The following is a 19952-nucleotide window of genomic DNA, read 5'->3' on the forward strand; positions in this document are numbered from 1 at the left end:
GTTGAGATGTGGAAATGCCCAGTGGGTATTCGGTTGGTCAAGCAGTTGTCCTCCGTTCCCGGAGTCAGCGGGCCTCTGGCGCCCTGAGGAGCCCAGCACTGCTGCGTCCTCCCCAATCCCTAAGCCTCTGACTCCTCCTCCCGGACCGAAGCTCCATCAGGGAGAAGTGCCCGAACCGCGCGGCGCCCGCGCCCAAGTTACACCAAACGGACGCGGGCTCGCAGCGAGCGGATCCGCATTCACGCGTGTGCGGAACGCGCGCGCGCGCGCGCGTGTGTGTGGCGCGTGTGTGTGCGCGCGCGCGCGGGGGTGCGGGGCGGGCTCTGCGCCCGGGGGCAGGGCTCCGCGGGAGAGTGGCAGGCGGACTCGCCGGGCGGCTAGGGGCGGGGCGCCGCAGTGCCGTAGTAGCGGGCAGCCGGGACGCACTGCTTGGGAGGCGCGGGTACGCGGGCAGGCGCAGGACCCCGGCTCTGCCTCTCCCCAGCACCGCCGCCCCAGCTCCGCGGCGCCCTCTCGGGCTGCCCCCCTCCTGGAGAGGGCTGCGCTGGCGGGAAGGCGGCCAGACCACAGCCTTGGTCCCCCTGCTGTCTGTCGGTTCCTCTTTCCTCCCAAGTAAGGGAATAAGCCCCGAGGAAGGAGCGCCCCGGGGAACCGCGCAACCAAGTGTTGCATGGTGAGGTAAGACGGCCGCCGGCGCAGCGGAGGGGGCTCGGGCTCGCGGGCGGCCGCAACTTGGAAAAGGAGGGCAGAGCGGGAGCCCGTCGCGCGGCCAGGGAAGGGAGCCGCGGGCGAGGCCCCTGTGCCCACCCTGGCGCTGCCACCTGCCGCAAAGCCCCTGCGGGAGGAGATGCCCCGCTGGAAGGCTGAGGACGCGGGAGCGGCACGGGTGGGGCAGCGGCTCCCTCTCCGACTGGGAAGATCTTCCACACCCCAAAGGTGTGCGGGCGGGAGGCAGCTTTGCTCCGGGCACTTGGCTCCAGCCACTGACCAGATTTTCGCCTTCTAGACGCACCTTGCCTCCTTGGTAGCCAGTTCGCGCGCCAGGGTGCCCAAGGGCGGCGAGGAGCGGGGACACTTTTCCTAACGTCTGGCCGCCAAAGCCTCTGACCGTCCCGCGGGGTTCCAGACTTTGGGACAGTCCGCAAAGCCGCTGGGCTAGGGGAGCTTGAAGGGAGGCTGGAGAGAACACTGACACCTTGACAAATACGAGCTAGGGAGGGAGAGGAAGGTCGGGAGAGCACATAAAGCTGACCTGTTTAGTGACCGAGTCACGACATGCGTGTCCGTGTGTGTGTGTGTGTCTTGAAGGGCGAGCATCTAGTATCACCTGTGGGGCTTTCCAAAACTCCACTAGGCCACCTCACCCTGCATATTCTGACATTTTCTTCCTCTGGATGGATGGACTAGAATTTGCGGAGGGGGCCGCGGAGTTCCGGAAAGCCCTACAGGTGACTCTGCTGCGCCGCCCCCACCCCCGCCATCACTGCAGTGGGAAGCCTGGGACAGGAGCGAGGAGGCGTCTCCAGATGTGAGCGATCCAGCGGCGGAACTGAGAGTGGCGGGCACGACTCCCCCTCCCCGCCGCCGAGGGTCTGCGGCAGCGCGCGGTGATGTGTGGCTGCACCGCAGTGGCGCGCGGGAGAGCTGAGAACCCGCCGACGCGCTCGCGGCCAGGCCCGCTCCTCCCGCTGCATTAGCATACGATGACCTCGCCGTCCCGCGAGGGCCCGGCAGCGCTGTTTGTCGTTCTTTCATTTCGGGGTCTGGGGGCACGCGCCTTGGGTTTGGAGGTGTGGACCGGGGGTAGTCACTGATGAGGGGCATCGGTCAGGACACAGGGCTGGGAACGGGCCCTCTGGTTCAAGTGGGGAGAATGAATCCGGGATTTCGGTGCCTGGGATGCTTTTTGTAAAATACAGCCCCCCAGAGCCACTTGCTGGAGCACAAGGCACCCTCGTTGTCAGTGAAGGACGTTAGATCGTAAGGGCAGTTGTCATCACGGTTTGGTCACGTACTTACACGCACACACCCCTACCTTTGTGCTTTATGATCCTCTCATTCCAGGGATATGTCCTGATTAACGTGGGAAGGGACTTCGCCGCTCGACGTGTTACAAAGGACTGTATTTGCCAGAGAGTCCGTTCTGAATATAAATTATACGCATTAAATAAAGCAGGTGCAACTAAGCTAACTTCCCTGCTGTACCCCTGGTCTTAAGTCTTCTCTTTGCCAGTCACCCTTAACATTTATGTGTCTGTGTAGCGTTTATGTGTAGCACTGTAGGCATTATCTCAGGTATTTTTCTGGGAGGGGTGCAAGTAGATGAGTCTTTCCCACCTTACACTTTTTTTAAAAATTTAATTTAATTTTGTTATGTTAGTCACCATACAATATTGTATGGTCACCTTATACTTTTAGTTCAGTGTTTGGTTCAGATCAATCAAGATCTGGGAAGAAAAGGATAAATATCAGAGCATCTTGGAATCTAGACTCTTAGAGATACGAGAAACCACTAAGGACACCAGTTCCGATTCCCCCACCAACTCTCCACAGAGCACTTTCAACAGGTGGCACCCAGAGGTCCCAGCTGTGCACTCTGAGGCTCTGCCAGGGGAACAACCCTTCCTGCTGATCCCTAGGGGAGGAGGCTGCCCCCAGCTCCTGCTTTGGAAGAAGGGAGAGTTGTGGTAAAATTCTTTAAAAACATCTTACTGTCTTCCATCATTACATATATCTTTTTAGTGTAAAAGTAATTCGAGTGGAATGAAAAAAATTAGGGAAGTTGGAAAGTGTGCAAAGAATCAAACCAACCACCCACAGTTCCACCACCCAATTTTCTCACTGTTACTATATTGGCATATTTCTTTTCTATCCGTTTTTTGCCTTGAAATCATATAACCTATAGTGAGCCTACATTTATTGAGTATCTACTAAATGTACGTTTTAGGTGCTAAGTATTTTATATTCATTGTGTCATTCAATCCTCAGAAGACTCTCTGAGGCAAGCATTATAACCAAAGCCACAGAGTTCAGGGGACTTGCCCCTGCCACACAGCTAGTGATTCCTTCGCCCGGAAGGCCAGGGGGATGCTCGGGTGGTGTGGTTTGGTCACATGAGGCCCTGGTCTATTTGAGTCTTTAGAGGTCACCTGCTTTGACTACGGCAGAGCAGTGTAATGGAAGTGTAAATTAGTGTAGCCTTTTCAAAAAGCAGCTTGTCCTATATATCAGGAGCCTTGAAACTTTCATGCCCTTTAGCCCAGTGATCCTGCTTCTGGGAATCTATCCAAAGAAAGTATTTGGGAAATGTATGCAGCAGGGATGTTGTGCAGAGTTATTTGTAGTTGCTAAATGACTGACAGTGTAATAATACACAGCCATGAAAATGATGTTCGCCAAGGACTTTTGCTACAACACTAACTGAGGGGACAGGGAGAGCAGAGAAGCAATAGTTACAGAGGCTAGGCAACCACTCAGGACTCAGCCTGGGTTTAAATCCTGGGTCTTACATCATCCAGCTGTATACACACACACCTGTGATTATGGAAACTATACAGTATAGAGCCGTACCTGCTTTTATGTGAGCAACTGTCAGTGGCAGAATTCTCTGGCTAGATGTCACATATCAGCTTTGGGCAAATCAAAAATCGTGTAAAATATACAAATGTTCGTAAGATCCCACTGCTCCATGTAAGTAATTAGAATAATCCTTACTCCTATTAGAGTGCATCACTGTCACAGCCAGATGCAGCCAGTCCAACCAATCCATAACAGCTTCTTCATGTACTGGCCATATTCACAGAGCCTTTTGTTTATACCAAGGAAAAGAATTCCGCATCAAAACCACAGTGCGAGTTGATGTCACCTTATGTGTAACAGACTTCTTCTGCCTCCCTACCCCCCACCAAATCAGTTACGGTTAGTGACTACTGATAAAGCAATAAAAAGTAAGGTTATATACAACATCCCCCAAAAATGCTCCCAGGTGAGAAGATACGGCTGCAGAAGAGAAATGAAATTAAGCAATACAAAAAGACACAAAGGGGAACTGTTTGAAGACAAATTGGCCCTAGGCTATGAGTTTTCCCTAAGACAGTGTTTGCCCCATAGCCGCCTCTGCCACCGGCACTGGGTCTCATGGCCCTGGAGTATAACCTGTTGTTGTAAATTGAATAAATATTCATTGAGTCCCCTCTCTGAAATCTATTCAGGACTCTGCTCAGATCTTAAGCCATCCTTCTGGGAAGCCCTCCCTGACTGCTCATCTGGGTTAGAGACCTCTCTCTGCCTCACCCATAGCACCTGTGCATACACTTCCCTCACTAGGGTGAAATCACTTCTCTGCATAGCCCCACTAAGCTGTGAGCTCATTGAAGGTACAGCCGTCACCATGGCCGCAGCACCTGAGATAGAACTTTTGCACCACAATTAAATGTGGCGAACGAACAAATAAGAGAATTTTCCAGGTACTGTACTGTGTGCTTTTTGTGCGTTTGTCTTTCCATGTATCTTTTTTTTTATTATGTTATGTTAATCACCATACATTACATCATTAGTTTTTAATGTAGTGTTCCAGGATTCATGGTTTGCGTATAACACGCAGTGCTCCATGCAGAACGTGCCCTCTTTAATACCCATCACCAGGCTAACCCATCCTCCCACCTCCCTCCCCTCTAGAATCCTCAGTTTGTTTTTCAGAGTCCATCGTCTCCCATGGTTCGTCTCCCCCTCTGATTTACCCCCCTTCATTCTTCCTCTCCTGCTATCTTCTTCTTCTTCTTTTTTTTTTTTTTTAACATATAATGTATCTTTATTTGCTCAGACTAGGCAGCCTCAGAAATGTACCAGGAAAGTATCTAGAGCTGTGCTGTCTATGTCCACATGGGACTATTTCCATTTTCATTTAATTCATTAAAATTAAATAAAACTTAAAGTTCCATTCTTCAGTCACATCAATCACATTTGTAGTATGTAAATGCCACATACGGCTTCTGGCTACCACGTTAGAAAATGCATGTGTAGAACATTTCCATCATGGCAGAAAGTTGATCTGGATGGTGCTGGTTGGATTGTGAGCTTGGCGGGGGCAGGGGATGTGAGTCCACCATATTCCCTGCAACCAGCACAGTACCTGGCCCAGGAGGAGGATGGGAGCGGGGAGGAAGAAAGGGGAGGGATAGTGGTAGTAAATGGAGTAGTAATATTAGGTATACTATTTATTGGGCTCCTACTTTGTGCTCCACATGGTGCTATATTTTGTATATGCATTGTCTCACTTAATCTTCACATCTCTCTGAGCCTGGTATTAACCCTGTTGTACAGACAGGAAAACTGAGTCTCAGGAAGTCTAAGTAAGTGCTCACGAAGCTAGTAGGAGAGGCTGCGTTTTAACTCCGAGTCTGGAGATTTCAGACCTGCTGTCTTAGGCCTTTTTCTTTTCCTGCCTCAGTAAATGTCGTGTGTGGTATTGTGGATGTGAACTGCCATCAGCTTGACTTCCCATGGAGCCAAAGAAAGGGTATTTTTGAAGGCTTCCCAAGGGAAATAATTGGTATAATTTGCGAATGTTAATGGCATTTCAAGAGTGCAAAATTTTGCTGGGCGCTCCAGAGGCCTTGTCCCTGGATGAGTGACAAGGGAGAAAGGAACCCACCCACAGCATGGTCTGACCAGAGGGCCAAAGCTGAGGAGAGCAGACCAGCCCACCACCACCACTCAGGGAGGCCTGTCACCAGCTCTGAGGGAAATACTGGCTTGGCTAGGATCTCACAGCCAGTTCATGGCACAGCCTGGCTCCAGTCTCCCTGACCAGTGCCCTTTGCACTGCTCCATGCAGCCTCCTACATCATTGGCTTCAGTGTCATCACTATCATTGTCGGTCTTGCTTCAGTTTTCCCTGTCTTTGTTCTTAAAGAATAAAATGCAAAATTTCAAGGGAGGCTGAATTAGTCTTAAATAGAGAGAGATTATTACCTGCTTCATCTTCCATTTCATATTTCTGTTAAAACGCTGTAAGGTTGAATTGGCAGTCTATACCAGTAATACCTGTTGAGCTTAGTGCCATCTGAAAAAAAGCAACTCTCTTTTAAACTTCCTCTTGAACTGTATCACCTGCCGCACACCCCCATGCTCGTACAGATGCTACGTGGGACCTGAATATAGAGCCCTTGCATTTATTACTCCCTTCATCTTGTTCAATTTAGTCTCTTTTGCCAAATTGCCCAAATATTTCTAGCTTTGATTCTGTTATCCAGTATATTTACTGTCCCTTCCAGCTGGCTTCCTGTCATCCCCAAATCTGATGAGCGTGACCTCTTCAACTAAGTCATCGATAAAAATGACGGACATTACGGAATTCTGAGGCATGTCACTATTTGCTCCCTCAAGATAGATGTTAATTCATTAAGTAAACAACACTCTTTCAGAAAATTTATTCAACTTTTTATACTATTACCCAGCCCATATTTCTTCAACTTTTTCAAAAAATTATCAAAGGAATCTTATCTAAGGTTTTGATAAAGTCCAGATACTCTTTATCACTGGTATTTCCCTTATCTGCCTGCCAATTACGTTGTCAAAGAAGTTATTTTGCTAGTTTGACATAAGCTGCTTTCAGTTAACCCTTGTTCGTTCTTAGAGATCACAACTTCAGTCCTAAAATCTCATTCCACATCCTATTCCAGAATGTTCTCTGGGATTAACATCAGCCCCTCAAGTTAAGAATTCTCGTATAGGGCGCCTGGGTGGCTCAGATGGTTAAGCGTCTGCCTTCGGCTCAGGTCATGATCTCAGGGTCCTGGAATCGAGTCCCGCATCGGGCTCCCTGCTCCTTGGGAGCCTGCTTCTCCCTCTGCCTTTCTCTCTCGCTCTGTCTCTCATGAATAAAAAAAAAAAATCTTTAAGAATTCTCGTATATTATTTTTCCCATTACGAAATTAGAACCTTTTTTGCCCTGGAGGTGATGGTGTCGGTAGCAGGGATGGTGGTGGGGATGATGGTGGTTGGCAGTGAGGATGGTGGTGGTGGCTCACTTACTCTATGATTCTGAACAGATTAAGGAGAGTGGTCCAGGGATATCAGTTACATGTTGTCTTAGCTCCCTGGGATATTATTCAGTTAGGCCAAAAGACTTGGATTAGTTTGAGGCAGATCTAAGAGTCTCTAGCATCATGGAAAATGAAATCAGGGAGTACCCGATCCCAGGCCTTCGTCTTAAAGTGAGGAATCCTCCTCTACCTAAAAATGTAGTGTCCTGCTTGGGGTCCCACATCCCCGAAAAGAACTGAGGTCTCCCACTCTTCCCCAGGGCATAACTCCATCTCTTCATCTTCATTTCTGAAGAAGCACAGCCTTTGTTTTTTGTTTTTTGGGTTTTTTTAAGCAATGTCCACTTTCCTCTTGGAATTAACCTTGGAAGTCATTGATGCCTCAGTGAAAATTCAAGATTTTTTCCTGGCATTGTGATTTAAAAGGAGAAAGTAAAAGCGCTTAAGGACTCTCATTTTCCAAGTGGGAAATGGGGCCAAAATTCTTCAAGGCAGGACAGGGGCACAGATAGAAAACGTTCAAGTAAGAAAAGATTTTTTTAATTAAGAAAAATCACGAGAACAGTAACTGTCCTTTGCATGTAACCACACTTAGGAGATAACAGGGTGCTCATATTCATGAGCTCTCCTGATTCCCATCATGATTGTGAGACAGCACAGGTATCTCCAGCCTTCTTTCAGTGGTGTGATTTCATTAAAGCAGAGGCCGTGGGGTATAGAAGAGTCTGTTACGGCAAGACAAGGGATGACAGGTAAAACTCAGTGGCAGAGTAGCTGCTGACAGACCCCAGACCCACCTGCCCAGATGGCCCATTTGGGCCCACCACGCTCTTCTGGTTGGTCTGCATGGGGAGTTCTCTCCTCACTTAAGGCACAAACAGTGTTTCATCTATACAGAAACCAGCTTCCCTGGTGGCTGATCTGATGTGAAAGTTCCAAGTAGCCAGAGGTCAGCAAGGCCACTTACTTTGACCCTTAGATGCTGAAATGCTTGAAATGTTTGGCCTAAACGTTTTCATTCCTTGCTCTATTTCTCCACTTCTCTGCTCTGGGACAGTGGCCCACAGCCCTTTACCAGCTGCCTCGGTGTCCCTGCCTTTCAGTTAAAGTGGAGCTAGATAAAGTTGTTTCCGTCTCTGAGAGGGCCAGAGGATTCCTTCCAGAATATTTGAGGTACATGCAAAAGCGGGGTGGGTGTTCTCATCCAGTTTCCCACTCTCCTCAACCCAGAGTCTCATCAACAAGTATGTCCATGATCCCCAGAATCCAACCCCAGGACACCCACTGGTGGAAGTTTGTCCCCTCCATTTTCCCATGCATGGATGTCCAGCAGCCTTTGGCTGATCACAAAGTGATCTTGCCCAAGCATTAGGAAGCCAGTAGTTACATGTTCCTATAGCTGGGGAAATTACCTCTTTGCTCCAAATCTTCCATTGCTTCTAATCTGTAAATCATGCAAATATATTCCTGAGGAGATTCAACCAATCATTTGACTAACATTAAATCAGCAAATATATACTGAACATCCCCTCTGTGCTAGGCATAGCAGTAGTTTCTGGGGATAGGACCCACTGGGTTTCCAGAAGCTGGGTGGGACAGAGCCAGAAACAGATATCATGTAGCATTATGTTTAGAGGAGATTTGGTGGAGGGTCACCTCCCCAGCCTAGGAAGGTGTTAGACCAAGGAGGTCAGGCATTACTCTTTGGAGTAGATGAACTTCAGCTGAAATTTGAAGGATGGGTAGAAGTGAAGAAGTGAATGTGGGTAATACATTCTGAGTGTGGGTAATAGAGGGAACAGTGTAAGCAGAGGCTCAGAGGCAGTTCTTGTCTCCAGTTCAGTGTTGCTGAAGCAAAAACCATGATTCAAGAAGTGATGGGAGACAAGCCTGGAAATGTGGGCAGGAGAGTCTTGTCTGTCAAATAAAAGAATGTGGATCTTTTCTGGTAGACAGCGGAGGGCCACTGGGAAATTTTAAGTGGGAACTGACATGGCCAGATTTTAACATTAGAGCAATCCTTCCAGCTAAGAGAAGACAAGAAGCAGGGCTGCCCTTTGGGGGGCTTCCATGGGAATTTAGGTGATATGAGGACTGAACAAGGTGGTACAGAGGGAAGGACAGAATCAGGAAAGAACTTGTAATTAAGTGGGTGTGAGTGTAGTGAGGGAAGCAGATGAACAAAGGGTAGCCCCCAGGCTTCCACTCCGTGGGCCTAGAAGAATAATGGTTCCAATGACCATGAGAACCAAGGAACAGGGTAGGGTTCAATAATGAGTCAGTTTGGGGCATGTTACATTTGAAGCGTCAGTGAGAGATCCAGGTGGAGATGTGGTTGATAGATGAGCTCTGTGGCTAGAAACCCAGATTAGGGAATCATCACTCTTGAGTGGTAGGTGACACCGCAAGAGCTGATGAGATTATGAGAATCGATGTTCATTTATCTTGATACATGTACTACCAGTATCTGAAAGATCCATGTCAAGGAGATCCGTGCCTCTTCAGTAAGGGAAGGACATTGCTCACAGCATTGAGAGTCCGGGCTTGATAGGCAAGCTGTGCCAGTAGCCATTTGCTGACTCAGTTAGACCTTCAGTGTCCCTTCTGCCAGGTGAATGGTCAAGCGTGGATTTTTTTTTTTCTGAAACATTTATCTTCCTCTTCCAAATTTGAGCTTCACAAATAGTAATCAAGGTCCTCTTCTCTAGACCAGTGGTTCTCAACACTGGTTGAACATTAAAATCACCTGGAGAGCATTGCAGAACTATCAGTTCTGGGTTCCACTCCTGGAGATGCTAATTGAATGGGTCTGGGGTCAGGGCCTGGGCCTGAGTATTTTTTTAAGGATCCTCAAGTGACACAGAGTTAAGAACCACTGCTAACCAAGAAGTTCCCTCGGTGATTCCTCTACAGGGTTTTTAATTCCTTAGCTTCTCTGGTAAATCTCCTGAGTGCAGTACATTTTCTCTAAAAACCCACTTGAGCGTGTCAGAACCTACACTGGACGCCGCACTCCAGTCATGATCTTGTCTGCACATTACCCCTGTCTTTGAATTCAACAGTTATTTCTCCCTCATGCCTGCAAGGCTCGTGGGAAGCTTTGTTAAATATCCGGTACCTGAATTACATAACTAATATACCTGTCAAAAAGACTTAAGAATCACCTGCTATGACTTCTGAGTGAACCTTGGTTAGTTCCATGGAATCCTTGCTTTCTCTTTCAAGTGCTCACAAGGCAGCACTCAATCTAGCAGTTCTTGAATTTTGGTTTTTGCCTGGAGACTCTCCCATCAGAGATTCTGATTCAGAGATGTGCAGTGGTGGCCCAGAAGCAGCATTTTTCACCAGCACTCAGGGTGATTCTGGTGCAGATATATTACCTTTAAGAAATACCGTGTTAAAAATGGGAAATGAAGAATATACATTTAACTCATACCTACTCCCCTAATTTTTTATTGAAATAATCAGATTAATATATAAATATTTGAAGATATTTATTATAGTACTGACAGCCAGAAAAGGATACCAATGTAATCCACATGTCACAAATTTTGACAACAATCCATGATAAACAGTATACATGAGAGTGAACCAAGGGAAAGCTCAACTAACCCATAAGTCACCAGAGTGGAAGGAAAAGTTGGCCTGCAGATGAAAAGGAAGGAACTCCTAGAAGAATTTCACTAGCATCTCTAAGGGTAAGGTGACAGGGGCTACAAAAATGGGAGAAAATTATTTGCAAATCATATATCTGAAAGTGGGTTGATATTCAGAACATAGAGAGAACTCCCCAAACTCAACCAAAAAAACAAACAATCCAATTAATAAGTGGGCAAAGGATTTGAGAAACATTTCTCCAAAGAAGATGCACAAATGGCCAATAAGTACATGAAAAGATGCCCAACATCACTAATCATTAGGGAAATGCAAATCAAAACCACAATGAGATACTACTTCATATCCTTTAGGATAGCTATTGTCAAAAAAAGAAAAAAGCAAATGATGAGGATGTGAGAAGTTGGAACCCTTGAGCACTGTTGGTGAGAATGTAAAATGGTGCAACCACTATGGAAAACAGTATGGTGATTCCTCAAAAAATTAAAAATAGGAATACCATATGAGCCATCAATTTCTCTTCCGGATATATAACCCAAAGAATTGAAAGCAAGGACACGAAGAGATATTCATATACCTAAATACATAGCAGCATTATTCATAATAGCCAAAGTGTGGAAGCAACCGAGTGTCTATCAGTGAACAAAGGGATAAACAAAATGTTGTATATACCTACAATGGAGTGTTACTCAACCTTAAAAAGGAATGAAATTCTGATGCATGCTACAACATGGATGAACCTTGATGACATTTTGCTAAGTGAAATAAACCAGTCACAAAAGGACAAATACTCATAGGAAGTATTTAGTATAGTCAAACTCCATAGAGACCGAAAGTAGAATGGTGGTTTCCAGGGGATGGAGAAGGGGAGAATGAGGTGTTATCATGTAGTAGTACAGGGTTTTAGTTTTGTAAGATGAAAAAAGTTCTGTGAATGGATGGTGGTGGTGGTTGCACAAAAGTGTAAACATACTTAATACCACTGAACTGTATACTTAAAAATGGTTAAGTGGTAAATTTTATGTCATGAATATTTTACCACCATAAATAAACATAAATTGTATATAATGTATATTTTACCACCATTTTAGAAAGTATATATATATAATATTACAATATATATCTCAATATATTTTATATATATGTTGTATATATAAATTGTGTGTGTGTGTGTGTGTGTATCAGGGGACTACAGCAGTGCTAGGAAGGTTGGTGATGGGAAACACCACCTCAGCATCTCAGTCATATTAGTGCCTCCTCAGACACACCTTGGCCAACACACATGGTGATGGATCATGGGACTCACAGTCAACACATGGTCAAAGCTCACAAAAACAGTATTTAGCAGTTCAGAAGAAGGGAGACATTGAAGAATGTAAAACTAATTTCTCCCTCTAAAATAGACACTAGTGAAAAAAAAGAAAACCTTTTTTTTTTCTTTGAAGTTCCAAGTTCTATTTACAGAGATTCAAAAGAATGTAACAGAAACTATCAAAAGAAAGCAATCTGAGATTAGGAAACTTTACTTCCTTTAAAATGAGAAATATTTTGCAGAATTAAAATCATGTAATGGAAACATGGACATTAGAACAACGCAGAACACTAAAGATGAGTGTAAATTCTCACAGTTCTGATAGAAAACACATAAAGAAACAAACCAAAAGGGACGCCTGGGTAGCTCTGTCAGTTAAGCAACTAACTCTTGGTTTTGGCTCAGGGTCCTGGGATCCGACTGGAGTTGGGCTCCCTGCTCAGTAGGGAGTCTGCTCCTCTCCCTCTCCCTCTGCCTCTCCCCCACTCACACACATTTTCTCTAAATAAATAAATAAATAAATAAACTTAAAAAAACACAACAAACTAATGAGTGAAAAAAATAGAAGCTATAATTCAACACATTAAATATTAAAATATGGAATTTTTTAGAAGAGAAAATGGAAGATGAGTTATAAAAAGTATAGAGAAATATTTTTATGATTTCAATTTAAAATATTGTGTACCAGGGAAAATTAAAGACATATTCTAGTGGAAGTTACCAATTTATAAGATTTAAAAGAATCTATTGGTATGCAATCAGAAAAAAAACAGTATTTTTAATAAGCATGTGTCAGAGATTTTGTAGCACTAAATGTCAGAAGGAAGTTGATATATGGCTATAGAGTTTTGAGGTAATAAGATTGTGACCAAGAACTGTATTTAGTACTACACAAGGGAAAAAAAAGATATTGTCAGACAAAAGAAGTACACAGAAAGTAGACCGCCAAAATCCTTTAGTGGAAAAAGTATTCAGAATATTCTGATCAACAGGGAAATTAATGAATATTAAAATTGGGGGATGGAGATGATGTGATCTAAAAGATAGGAGGTGAATAGTGAAATCAGTAGAGGAGATTTAATGTTTAAACTTTATTAATATGGTTATGAAACAATACAACTGTCAAAAGTAATTCTTAGTTAAAAAGATAGATAAAAAAAAATTTTTTTAAGATTTTATTTATTTATTTGACAAAGACACAGCGAGAGAGGGAACACGAGCAGGGGGAGTAGGAGAGGGAGAAGCAGGCTTCCTGCGGAGCAGGGAGCCCGATGTGGGGCTCGATCCCAGGACCCTGGGATCATGACCTGAGCCGAAGGCAGACGCTTAACCGGCTGAGCCACCCAGGCACCCGATAGATAAAAAATTTAATGATAATAATCTGAGTCTAAAAACTCAGATTACTCCAGAAAAACAAGAATGCTTGAAGTACTAAAGCTCTCAGTTCGTGCTGAGACACATTGAATACTAGATACATTTTTTAAAAAGAAAGAAAGATGAATATAAGGCTAGAAATGCCATATTTAACTTCAAATTAGGAGAAAGATTTGGAACAGTATGGCCAAGATTAAAAACTAATAAAGAAAATAGCAAGGGAACATAAAAAAAGAAAGTATAAAATAAGACGATAGAAGTGAGGTCAAGCATGTTATCACATTAAGTGTGAATGGCTTAATTGTTTCTATTAAAAGACAAAGAGACATGGATCAGGCAAAACTAATTCTAAATATATGCTGTTTAAAACAAAGTGGGACAGAAAGGAGAGGAAAAAAAGGAAAGAGTATAAATATACCAGGAAAATGCAAACCAAAGAAAGAAAGGAGAGCAATATTAATATTAGACAAAGTAGAATGGTACATTAACTGTGGCTAAAAGATATAATCCATTAGGAGGCATACTATCCATGAATATTTTTATTCTAAATAATATGAATATTAAAATATTTAAAATAAAATTGTCAAAACAATCACAGTGGAAAACAACATATTTCTATCAATCTCCAATATATTGAGTAACAAAAACAAATGAGTATGTAAAGAATATTAAGGATATAAGGAGTTGGATGCAATGGATATATATGCAATGGATTTCATATTCAAGAATGAAAGAATATATATATCTGTTAAAACACTTTTAAAATATTGAGAAATTTTGATCATTTTGTAAAATCTTGTGATACATTCCAAACAGTAGAAATTGTTCCAGCACAAAGAGGAAAATAAAATTCAAGTAGAGTTTCTCTAGGATAATATATTCTAGAAACTTGATGTAGCCTGGGACCTGTGCACATCCACCTGCCACTGTTAATTTAGCATTCAGTGAAAATAAGACCCAAGACCTGTTATTTGACAAGCATCAAATCTGTAGAATGCTTCCTTCTCTAAGAATGAGTAAAGAGTAAAACAGATAGGAACTAAGGAAAATGCAAGATAAAGGAACAAAGAATAGCATACAGAATGAAAATAAATGAGCTCCTCCAGCTGGACCTAAGAGTATTTTAGGAGACTGGAATGCTTTTAAGAGGGCAGGAAACCATGGCCTTCACAAATCAGAAGAGAACGAAAGCAGGCAGAGATGAAAATAAAATATGGTATGCAAAGATACAGATGAGATTGCAAGGAAACTAAAACACAACAGAATTAAAATCTCTTGGATTCAACTAATGAGCAGAGTTTGTTTTATAGAAAATCAAATGAAGTACGTGGAGAAAGTAATGTTATAAAAGAGGATTAATACTGAAGCCAACTTAAAAAGAGTTGTCTAAATTATTGTTGTGGATTCAGTTTTAAAATTATATGGAGGGGGCACCTGGCTGGCTCAGTTGGTAGAGCACACAACTCTTAATCTCAAGGTCATGAGTATAAGCCCCACACTGGGCGTGGAGCCCACTTAAAATAAAAAAAGATTTTTAAAAATAAGGGCGCCTGGGTGCCTCCGTCGGTTAAGCATCTGCCTTCGTTCGGCTCAGGTCATGATCCTGGAGTCCCAGAATTGAACCCCACATCGGGCTCCCTGCTCAGTGGGGAGTCTGCTTCTCCCTCTTTCTCTGCCCCTCCCCCTGCTTGTGCTCTCTCTCTCAAATAAGTAAATAAAATCTTTTAAAAATTGTATGCAAAAGTAAAATATATTCAAAGAGAAGATATGCATTTGTTACAAAAACTTACGAAACAGCAAGTTGGGACTTAAAGCCCCAGATTACATTTTTAAAAACCCAGAAAGACTGGTGTTTGTCTGGAGTCTACGGGAAAGGATGGGACAATGAAAATAAAATGTTCTGAATTCCTTGGTTCAACTATGAGAGAGTCATTCTGTTCTTGACATTTAATTTTAGAAAATAATAGTTATAGAATTTCTTTTTCCACTAATCCATCTTCTAAACCCAGGGACTCTAAGGAAACATACTTCATACGAAACAAGACAGAAAATAAAGGAGATGGCGAGGAAGCATTAAAAAAAAATTAAAAGGACCATGAAAATGATGAGATCAAGTACCTCCATTATAACAGCTCCCATTAATGAACTAAGTGACCCATTTTTAATAAAGGTCTTCATCTTGTGCCGGAAAATAAAACTCAACCATACGTTGTTTACCAAATTCATCCCTGAAACGAAACGATGTGCAAAGATTCAAATGCTGAGACAAGGTGTAGAAGGCAGATGCAACAAACAGTAAAGCAGAAGTCATGACATTGATATAAGACAAAATGCAGCTTAACACAAGTATCATTGAATAAGGCAATGAAGGTTGTTTTATATAAACAAAGGGTCCAGTTCACAGTGAAGATACACTGTCATGAAAATATATGCATCAGTAAATGTTGACAGATGCAAAATTAATGTTGCACCCAAAACACAGTAGTGCTGAAAGATTTTAGAATGCCACTCTCGGACTTTCATATACCAAGTAAACAAACAAGAAATAATATAAATACAGGAGTTGTATAATATAATGAAGATTGAATGAAGATTGAATATATGCTGCATAATATCCAAAATACAGAGAATGAAAATTTTTTTCCAGAGTTCAAAGAACATTTACAAATATTAATTATTAGGGTACAAATAAAACCTTAGGGAGTTCGTCAAAGCAGAAACGCTAAAGGTCACAGCTTCCGAATATTAGAAATGAGTAATAAAAAATAAACAACAATATGGGGGACAAGTCATAAATCACGGTTGATTTATATAATATATGTATAAAATGTACTATATAGCCATGGAAAACAATACTGTACGTAAGAGAATGTTTAATAACACCAAATAATAGTCACCATATTCTGTTACGTGAAAAAAGTCAAAAAGATAAAAAGGAGTTCAAAAAAAAAAAAAAGCATCTACTCATGGGAAAATTCTAGAAAGAATTTACAGCAACATGTTAATTGTGGTTGTAGTTGGTAGTGGCATTATATGTGATCTTTATTTTAAAATATGATTTGGATTCTTGACTAAGATTAATATTATGCTTATACTGTTTATAGTTTGTAGAATCTATATTCTTCCACTTTTTTGCTAATGGAAATAAGATTAAATAAGCTTAGTTCTAGATCTTTGTCTTTTTGTTGTTGCTGCTGTTGTTCTCCAAAATTCCTCAAAAGTCAATAAAAGTGGTTCAGTAACCACTGAAAGTTCTCCTGGTCATAACTTGTTCCCAAGCAGTAGACCAAACTGTCCTTTGCTCTTCTTGCTCTGAAATTAACCAGCCCACTTCCCAAACTTACCCCCAACCTTTTCTTGGCTAATATAGCTGTTGTTTTTTTGTACTAGTATTTTCAGATCATTCTCAGCTATTTTTCATGATGTAATTTGTATAAGTTTGTGACATCTTCCTATGTATTTCATGATCGTGTGCCCTTGCCTTTATTTCAAATATCCTTTTCAGATATGAACCATGCATTAGTCTTGCAGGCACTTTTTTTTTTTTTTTTTTGACGAATCATTCCTTTTTCCTCTGGTATCTGCCTAAATCTAGAGATCTTGGCTATTTTTTACAACCAAGTTTCTCCTTGACAGTCAGGACCTCTGAGTTGGAGTGAATTCTTTCTCTCAAGATGCTTCTTATGCCTGCTTCACTTAGCAAGTTAGTTTCTGATTTGGTATTGAAATTTTGGGAGGAAGAAGGAGGTCGAAGGTAAATAATACCAATTATCAAGGCTGTTGAATGTGGAGAAGGACATTTCCATTGAAAAAGTGAGGAAAATCTGTTGGAATGAGGTCCAGAGGACTTTATTTGCTTAAGTTTCTTGACTCCATGTCAACAAGGGAATTAAAAACACTAGTCTTGATTCTCTACTTTTAGCCAAATGAAGCTTTCTGCAGACATTCAGGCAGTTCAAGTTCCCTTGCTCTGTTCCAGCTTCTTTTGTGCTGGAGCAGTAGTGGATAGGAAGGCACCCCTCCATTTCCTCTTGGGGCCATGTGGCCTGTAAAAAATCCTCACAATGATATATCACATGCTCCTCACCCTTTTCTGTTCAGTCATGAGATATTCTAGGTGTGCTCTATCTTTAGAGACATGAATCCTCATTATAAACCAATTTTGGATCCAAAGCTATGTGGCCATAGAGACATGTCAGTCCATAAATACAGTTTCTAGCAATTCTTTGTAACCACACGTATGTGTGTTATATGTGTGTATGTGTCACCAGGCACCTGCCTCTCATGTTTGTCTTTGTTTTACCAGTAGTTCTGTTCATGGCATTATCGCAGCTCTTTGCTCCTCTTCCCCATCAGCCTCTAGGCAAATACATGCCCCCCCATGCTCAAGAGGTACAAGCCTCTCATTACTACACATGAATTCCCCCTTTCAGCATATGGTGAATTGTGGCTCAGGGAGCAATAGCCAGTGTTGACACTCTTTGCTTCTTTTTTGTCCCAGAATCCCAACTGTTAGCAGAAAGAGCGGATGACAGCACCATCCCTATATCCAGATTTTTCACTGTTTTGCCTAAAACTAGTGGGAGATCAGGTCGGACTAGATCATAAAGGACTTCGAATGCCTGGAAAAGGAATTGAACACAAACTGATAGTCAATAAGAGGCAAGTATTGGTTCTTGAGAAAGAAAGTAAGTGAAACTTGTGGGTTTTGTAGGGTAAAGTCCTCAGGCACGGGGGGGCTAAAATGGAGGGAGGCAATTCTAAAGATCAGAGGCAGAAGCTGGAGCCAATTACTTAGAAATTGGGGGTACTGTCTGGCACAAGAAAGGGATATTGCTGAGAGATAATATAAAACAGTTGCTAAGTTGGTTTCTGATTTGGTATTGAAATTTTGGGGAGGAAGGGGCAGGTCGAAGGTAAATAATACCAATTATCAAGCCCACTGAATGTGGAGAATGACATTTCCATTGAAAAAGTGAGGAAAATCTGTGTTATTTCATTTTGGAGGTGGAGGTAGGAGGAAGATAAGTTTGAAAGTAGATCTATTTATATATTTAAAAGTCACACCTAGGAAATGGTTGGAGGACTGAATAAATGCATGTGATTTCATCAGCAGCAGGATGTCTTTCTGACCAAACTAAGCTCAGCATGTTATTTCACGCTCTGTTCAAAACAATGTCAGTCAATCAAATCAAATTATTTTTTTTCCTTTCTTCTTCTTCTTTAGTGGGGGCTGATTTCTGTTGGCTATTTTTGTCTAGTTGGAAGTGATTCACCCAGGGAGGCCTCTCCAATTGAATGATAATTTATTAAATACAAAGAACCAACTCTGTGCTCTCTCCAGACGCCCCAGTGTCCTAATCTAGCTCATGTATCCAGCCACTCCTAACTGCTCCAAGCAGAAGTTGCCACAAAGTTCCCATGTCATGGTCTTCGGCCTTATTCATTAATTGCTTCTAGGGGTAAAGGTAAAATTTATACCATTCATCTTTTAAAACAGCTGGCTCTGAAAAGCATCATCTTTCCCTTCCATCCCTAAATTCATACCCTCTCTCATCTTAAACCCCTTTCTCCATTATATGAGGACTCTACTTTAAGGTATCAAGGAATGTTGGCACAGTTACCTGCATTCAACAAAGAAGAAGGGAAGGCAGTTGGCATCCATTGAGCCCTATGTGCCAGATACTGTGCTAGGAAATCTGTATTCATGATGTCTGATCTTACTCTATAATGTGACACTTTTAGTCCCATTTTCTAGCCGGGAAAACCTGGGCTCAGAGAGATTAAGTAAGAATAAGTAATGTGCTCAAGACCACAGATGTAGGAAATGTCACAGGTGAGATGGGAACTTGGGTTTGTTGGACTCCAGAGGGATACTCTTTTCTGACAGATGTAGATTTCCATGCATAGGATACTGTTGGCATGTTGTCCTCATCAGAAACCAGTAGTCTGAGGAAGTAGTGGAAGAGAAGCCCTTTACAGCGCAGGGGCCCTAGGGCCCTGGCCCTTTGATGTCTCACCCATCGCCAACCTGTGCAAACCCATGAATGAACAGGCTCATGAGTTTGAAAGATTTGGGGGAAATGAAATGGCACACTCCTAATTAGTTTGAACTGAGGAATACATTAACTATAATTTTTTATTGAAATTGAAACTATAAGACATAATCTTATAGCATAGGGCCTCCTGGGTGACTCAGTTGGTTAAGCATCAACTCTTGATCTCAGTTCAGGTCTTGATCTCAGGGTCATGAGCTCGAGCCCCATGTTGGTCTCCATGCTGGGTGTAGAGTCTACTTAAAAAAAAATAATAATCTCGTAGCATGAAGAAACTCTTAAATTAGACCAAGTTTAGGAATCTTGAGGTTTTTATTTCAGCTGTTCCTCTTCCCAGTGTAAGCATGTTGGGTACACTTAGTAAATGAGTTTTTTCCTCTATCCTTTCTTCTCAGTCAACCTTGTGTACTGAGCTCTTCTGTCTCTGAACTCCACAGCTTTGAACTCAACAGCTAAGCTTTTATGGTAGATTTGTGTCATCCCCCATGGACTGTCAGTTCACTGAGGACTGAGGTCATTCCTTATTCCTTATTCATCCCTGAAGCCCTC

General features: G+C 42.6%; 1 protein-coding gene across 4 annotated transcripts in view; it reads left to right on the plus strand.

The window, feature by feature from the left end:
- Positions 1 to 422: 422 nt before the first annotated feature.
- DGKG (diacylglycerol kinase gamma) overlaps positions 423 to 19952 on the plus strand; it is a 208968-nt gene continuing 189438 nt past the window's right edge. For all 4 annotated transcript variants that reach the window (XR_010409214.1, XR_010409213.1, XR_010409215.1 and 1 more), the window contains exon 1: positions 423 to 678. The gene's annotated coding sequence lies outside the window, so the exon portion shown is untranslated. The remainder of the gene's footprint in view (positions 679 to 19952) is intronic.

This window comes from Mirounga angustirostris, unplaced genomic scaffold, assembly GCF_029215605.1.
Source record: "Mirounga angustirostris isolate CCGP_5_RB_7025 unplaced genomic scaffold, mMirAng1.0.hap1 SCAF_1, whole genome shotgun sequence".
Taxonomy (NCBI): domain Eukaryota; kingdom Metazoa; phylum Chordata; class Mammalia; order Carnivora; family Phocidae; genus Mirounga; species Mirounga angustirostris.